Here is a 6,811-nt window from a genome sequence, read left to right as displayed (position 1 = left end):
TACAACTGCATGGTTGCAGAAGATTTTATTATCAAGAGAAAGAATGTAACTGAACAGCAGTTTTTTAAATAACAATCGAGATCCAGGTGGTGGGAACGAACGGGTCCTGTCACTCAACTGAAGAAACTTGAGTTAGAATCCCACTTAGATTGAATGACACGATGGCTCAGTGGTTAGCACTGCTACCTCACAGTGCTAGGGACCTGGGTTTGATCCCACCCTCGGGTAACTGTCTGTGCAGAGTTAGCACATTCTCCCCGTGGCTGTGTGAGTTTCCTCCGGGTGCTCGAGTTTCTTCCCACAGTCCAAAGATGTGCAGGCTAGGTGAACTGGCCATGTTAAATTGCCCCTAGTGTTCAGGGAGGTGTAGATTAGGTGGGTTATAGGGGGATAGGTCTGGGTGGAAAGCTCTGAGGTTCAGTGTGGACTTGTTGGACCAAAGGGCCTGTTTCCACACCGTAGGGATTCTATGATTCTATCATTTTCTTACCAGTAAATTGACAAAGAAATCCCTACAAAATGGCAAGTGAAACCACAAAATGCAGAGCACCACCTTGTCAATATCAACACCTATCTAGCGCTGTACATGAGACCCGATGACACAAGTCTTGTTATTCATAATTAAGCTTTCATGTGTGTCTTTTTAAATTAAAGCTGCATTCATTAATAAAGTAGCAGACATAAGCATAGACAGGATGACAAACAGATCTCCAGTACTTTCTTTTTAAATGAGAAAGTTCATTGTGTTGTTTTTTTCATTAGAGATTCTCAAATAGTTTTGGAGATTTGCCAACATAATGATACTCTTTGTGAGCATTTAAGCAGAATGCACATGCCCTCTTTAGGCTCTGTAATGAGCTCTAGTGAGGTTTGCACTTAGGTAATGTCTAGCTCTTTGTCTGTCTTGTTGAAAGCACCTTCACTAGAATACCGAGATTATTTACATCTTTCAAAACTGTTTCTCAATATGAAACAATTAGATCTGTGCTTCCGTGCTTTCATGTAGATGGCAGCAGAGTACAATGTTCCTGCCAGAGCTTCTCTGCTCCACCCGTGCTTTTTCTTTCTTTTTCCTCTTATTTCATTTTCTTTCTTCTTCTCTCCCCTTAGCACCGGAGGCGAATCCTAGAGGAGCAGCAGGCGCGGACAGCAGACCCCAGAGCTGTGAGCCCTGAAACAATGCTTGGGATGTGAGCGCTGGAACAGCATGAGCAGCGAGTCCTGGAACAGCGCTTGGGCTCAGTGCCCCACAATAGTGAGGGCAGCAGGTCCTGAAGGAGTGTTGTGTGCCCCAGATCAGTGCAGGGAAGTAACCATGGAGCAACATGTGAGGGCAGCGTGCAGGCTGCAATTCCTGGGTGGAGACTGGCGTGGGGACACAATCCTGGAGCTTACCTTGGTGCAGCTGAGTGCCTGGGGGCTTGGAGAAGATAAGGGACAGCTGTTGGACTGGAGTCTGACTTGGGAGGTCAGACCATGTGTTGAAGCCCTGTGCAGAGCTGCTACAATGTAATGTTTGTTTGGAATTTCCGACCTTACTGTAATTGTCAACACTCTAATGATGTCTGAAAGAGTTGCCGGTGCTGTAAATCAGGAACAAAAACAAAGTTGCTGGAAAAGTTCAGCGGGTCTGGCAGCATCTGTCAGCTAAAAACACAGTTAATGTTTCGAGTTGTGGGGAAGGGTCACCGGACCTGAAATGTTAACATTGTTTTCTCCTTCACAGATGCTGCCAGACCTGCTGAGCTTTTCCAGCAACTTTGTTTTGTTCCTTTAATGATGTCTTATTTTTAACTTATTTCTCAACTCTGTAAAATAATGCAACTACTTTTATTCCTCTGTTCAATCCACAATTTGTGACTAGGCATCTTTACCCAAGGGGTCGCTGTAAGAGGCAGACATTGTAAAAGTCTTTCACTGTACTCCGACAATAAAGTACACGTGACAATAAATGATATTCTATTCTAAAAGTATATTCTCTTCTATTCATTTGAGGCTAAATGGAATCATCCAATCTAATGGAAGACATACAGAACAAAGAACAAAACAGCACAGGAACAGGCCCTTCGGCCCTCCAAGCCTGCACTGGCACAATTTGCCCATCCATACTAAAACTGTCTGCTTACAGGATCATAAAATGTGAGGCTGGATGAACACAGCAGGCCAAGCAGCATCTCAGGAGCACAAAAGCTGATGTTTCGGGCCTAGACCCTTCATCAGAGAGGGGGATGGGGGGAGGGAACTGGAATAAATAGGGAGAGAGGGGGAGGCGGACCGAAGATGGAGAGTAAAGAAGATAGGTGGAGAGAGTGGAGGTGGGGAGGTAGGGAGGGGATAGGTCAGTCCAGGGAAGATGGACAGGTCAAGGAGGTGGGATGAGGTTAGTAGGTAGCGGGGGGTGCGGCTTGGGGTGGGAGGAAGGGATGGGTGAGAGGAAGAACCGGTTAGGGAGGCAGAGACAGGTTGGACTGGTTTTGGGATGCAGTGGGTGGGGGGGAAGAGCTGGGCTGGTTGTGTGGTGCAGTGGGGGGAGGGGACGAACTGGGCTGGTTGAGGGATGCAGTGGGGGAAGGGGAGATTTTGAAACTGGTGAAGTCCACATTGATGCCATATGGCTGCAGGGTTCCCAGGCGGAATATGAGTTGCTGTTCCTGCAACCTTCGGGTGGCATCATTGTGGCAGTGCAGGAGGCCCATGATGGACATGTCATCAAGAGAATGGGAGGGGGAGTGGAAATGGTTTGCGACTGGGAGGTGCAGTTGTTTTTTGCGAACTGAGCGGAGGTGTTCTGCAAAGCGGTCCCCAAGCCTCCGCTTGGTTTCCCCAATGTAGAGGAAGCCGCACCGGGTACAGAGGATGCAGTATACCACATTGGCAGATGTGCAGGTGAACCTCTGCTTGATGTGGAATGTCATCTTGGGGCCTGGGATGGGGGTGAGGGAGGAGGTGTGGGGACAAGTGTAGCATTTCCTGCGGTTGCAGGGGAAGGTGCTGGGTGTGGTGGGGTTGGAGGGCAGTGTGGAGCGAACAAGGGAGTCACGGAGAGAGTGGTCTCTCCGGAAAGCAGACAGGGGAGGGGATGGAAAAATGACTTGGGTGGTGGGGTCGGATTGTAAATGTGGACTTTACCAGTTTCAAATATGGCATCAATGTGGACTTCACCAGTTTCAAAAATGGCATCAATGTGGACTTCACCAGTTTCAAAATCTCCCCTTCCCCCACTGCATCCCTCAACCAGCCCAGTTCGTCCCCTTCCCCCACTGCACCACACAACCAGCCCAGCTCTTCCCCCCCACCCACTGCATCCCAAAACCAGTCCAACCTGTCTCTGCCTCCCTAACCGGTTCTTCCTCTCACCCATCCCTTCCTCCCACCCCAAGCCGCACCCCCCGCTACCTACTAACCTCATCCCACCTCCTTGACCTGTCCGTCTTCCCTGGACTGACCTATCCCCTCCCTACCTCCCCACCTCCACTCTCTCCACCTATCTTCTTTACTCTCCATCTTCGGTCCGCCTCCCCCTCTCTCCCTATTTATTCCAGTTCCCTCCCCCCATCCCCCTCTCTGATGAAGGGTCTAGGCCCGAAACGTCAGCTTTTGTGCTCCTGAGATGCTGCTTGGCCTGCTGTGTTCATCCAGCCTCACATTTTATTATCTTGGAATCTCCAGCATCTGCAGTTCCCATTATCTCTGCTTACAGGATCAGTTTCCCTCTGTTCCCTTCCTATTCATGTAATTGTGCTTACTGAATGCTGCTATTATGTCTGCTTCCATCACTTGCTCTGGCAGCGCATTCCAAGCACTCACCACCCTTTGTATCAAAAACTTGTCTCGCACATCTCTTTTAAACTTCCTCCCTTGCACCTTGAACCTGTACCCAGCTTCACACTTTGTTATCCCCCTAGTTATTGACACCTCTACCCTGGGAAAAAAAAAGCCTCATACTTTCCTCTCTATCCATGCTGTTCACAATCTTATAAACTTTTCTCAGTTCGCTCCTCAACCTCTTGCATTCCATTGAAAAAAGAACCCAGTCTATCCAAGAGATAATGGGAACTGCAGATGCTGGAGATTCCAAGATAATAAAATGTGAGGCTGGATGAACACAGCAGGCCAAGCAGCATCTCAGGAGCACAAAAGCTGACGTTTCGGGCCTAGACCCTTCATCAGAGAGGGGGATGGGGGGAGGGAACTGGAATAAATAGGGAGAGAGGGGGAGGCGGACCGAAGATGGAGAGTAAAGAAGATAGGTGGAGAGGGTGTAGGTGGGGAGGTAGGAAGGGGATAGGTCAGTCCAGGGAAGACGGACAGGTCAAGGAGGTGGGATGAGGTTAGTAGGTAGCTGGGGGTGCGGCTTGGGGTGGGAGGAAGGGATGGGTGAGAGGAAGAACCGGTTAGGGAGGCAGAGACAGGTTGGACTGGTTTTGGGATGCAGTGGGTGGGGGGGAAGAGCTGGGCTGGTTGTGTGGTGCAGTGGGGGGAGGGGATGCACTGGGCTGGTTTAGGGATGCAGTAGGGGAAGGGGAGATTTTGAAACTGGTGAAGTCCACATTGATACCATATGGCTGCAGGGTTCCCAGGCGGAATATGAGTTGCTGTTCCTGCAACCTTCGGGTGGCATCATTGTGGCAGTGCAGGAGGCCCATGATGGACATGTCATCAAGAGAATGGGAGGGGGAGTGGAACATTTCTTCATAGCTAAAATCCCCCGTACCAGACAACATCTTGGTAAACCTTTCCTGTACCCTCTCCAAAGCGTTCACATCCTTCTGATAGTGTGGTGACCAGAACTGTGTACAATATTCCAAGTGAAACCCTAACTAAGGTTCTGTAAAACTGTAGCATAACTTGTCTATCCCTTTAATCAATGCCCCTTCCAATGAAGGCAAACATGCCAAGGGTTCCATCGTTCACTGTATAATTTTCACCAGAACGTTACCTTCCAAAATTCATCACATCACATTGGTTCGGATTAAACTCAACCTGCCATTTTTCTGCCCATGCCTCCAACTGATCTACATCCTGCTCTATCCCCTGATAACCCTCCTCACTATCAGCAACTCTGCCAATTTTTGTATCATCCGCAAACTTACTAATTATACTAGCTACGTTTTCTCCCAAATCATTTAGATTAGATTAGATTCCCTCCAGTGTGGAAACAGGCCCTTTAGCCCAACAAGTCCACACCACCCCTTGAAGCATCCCACCCAGACCCATCCCCCATAACCCACACACCCCTGAACACTATGGGAAATTTAGCATGGCCAATCCACCTAACCTGCACATCTTTGGACTGTGGGAGGAAACCGGAGCACCCGAAGGAAACCCACACAGACACGGGGAGAATGTGCAAACTCTGCACAGTTACCCGAGGCTGGAATTGAACTCGGGTCCCTGGTGCTGTGAGGCTGCAGTGCTAACCACTGAGCCACTGTGCCACCCCTTACAAAGATCACAAACAGTAGAAACCCCAGCACCGATCCCTGTGGAACACCACTAGTCACAGCCCTCCATTTCAAAAAGGATCCTTCTACCGCGACCCATTTGATCTGATCCATTTAGTCACTGAGGAGTCTTTTTCTAACTGCAAGTCTATGCAATCCTGCCAATCTTGTTCACTTCTAGATCAGTGTCTTCAAGGATGGAGTCAATCATGTCAAATGCATAGCCATTTGTAGATTACATTTGTACTTTCAATGTCAATAAAAACAAGATTAATATTGCATTATTTTGTTGTGAATCCATAACAGGATAAAATGTTCAGTATCAGTCAAAAACTAACAGAATTTGGAGATTATCTCACTTGAGATTAAATGTGAAAGAGCTAAATGAGCTTCAATCTAACCAAAAGGATTTATGAAATTTTTTGTTCAAAAGAACAAAATACTGTTTGGATTCTAATTTGCTACATTTCCTACTTACAAACATAAAAACAACAGTGGAAAGACCATCTGGTTCATTGCACTCGTCCCAAACAGTGATGCAACACAGCATTGCATCTGTGAGTCGTCACTCCAACTGCTCATCATCATCTTCCTGTATACTCTTATGATGAGGAAAGGTAAAGGCTGCACCAAATTAAGGGTGGGAATGCAAGAAATTACTCTCTGTTTTGCTAAGGTGGTTGAAAATATATCCCAAGATATTACAATGACCGTGAGAGCAAGCTTTGGTCAAACCCCTCCACGTGCACTCACTGATATCAGTCACTGTGAGGAGCCTGGCCAGTTATTTTGTGAATTGGTAATTCACCATTTTACCTGACACTTTGTTCCAAATATCAATAACAGAGTCTAATCTAATCCAAGAATACAGGCATGACATTGCTGTCTCTAAACTAACTAACCCCCGTTAGTCAATGCACGCCAGCTCAATCTTTTCCCATCAAATGTTTCACTTTAATCTTTGCGAATGAGCAGATTTAGTGCAAAAAGGCTTTGGTTTTCCAAGTCCATCATGATAACCAATGATAGTTAGACTTGAGGTTATGACAGTAACCATCCTTTAAAAGCTTCTTGGGGTCTCAATATAGCGTAATGGGATTGTCGGACAATAATGTAAGATTGGCGCTGACAAAGTAAATAGAGAATTTAAGAGAAAAATCGTTATATATAAATTGGTGGGAATTTGAAACTTATTGCAGTTTTGAGTGGCTGAAGCATTGATGCCTACAGAAGCAAGAAGGAAATAGATACAGGAGGAGGATAGGTAATAGGAGTGACAGGAGTCCCATATCGAGCATAAACATAAACACATTGAGCTCAGTGCTCTCCTTTTGTGCAGTATCCTTCAAAATCACAGCACCAACAAC

General features: G+C 47.0%; 1 long non-coding RNA gene across 1 annotated transcript; it reads left to right on the top strand.

The window, feature by feature from the left end:
- Positions 1 to 832: 832 nt before the first annotated feature.
- On the top strand, positions 833 to 1,970 carry LOC132209515 (uncharacterized). Its single transcript, XR_009445643.1, has 2 exons — positions 833 to 880; positions 1,111 to 1,970. It is a non-coding gene; the product is annotated as an uncharacterized LOC132209515 (long non-coding RNA).
- The last annotated feature ends 4,841 nt before the right edge of the window (positions 1,971 to 6,811 follow it).

The sequence above is a fragment of the Stegostoma tigrinum genome, chromosome 3 (genome assembly GCF_030684315.1).
Source record: "Stegostoma tigrinum isolate sSteTig4 chromosome 3, sSteTig4.hap1, whole genome shotgun sequence".
NCBI lineage: Eukaryota > Metazoa > Chordata > Chondrichthyes > Orectolobiformes > Stegostomatidae > Stegostoma > Stegostoma tigrinum.
The sequence above is the reverse complement of the archived record's forward strand: the minus strand, read 5'-3'. Positions and strand labels throughout refer to the sequence as shown.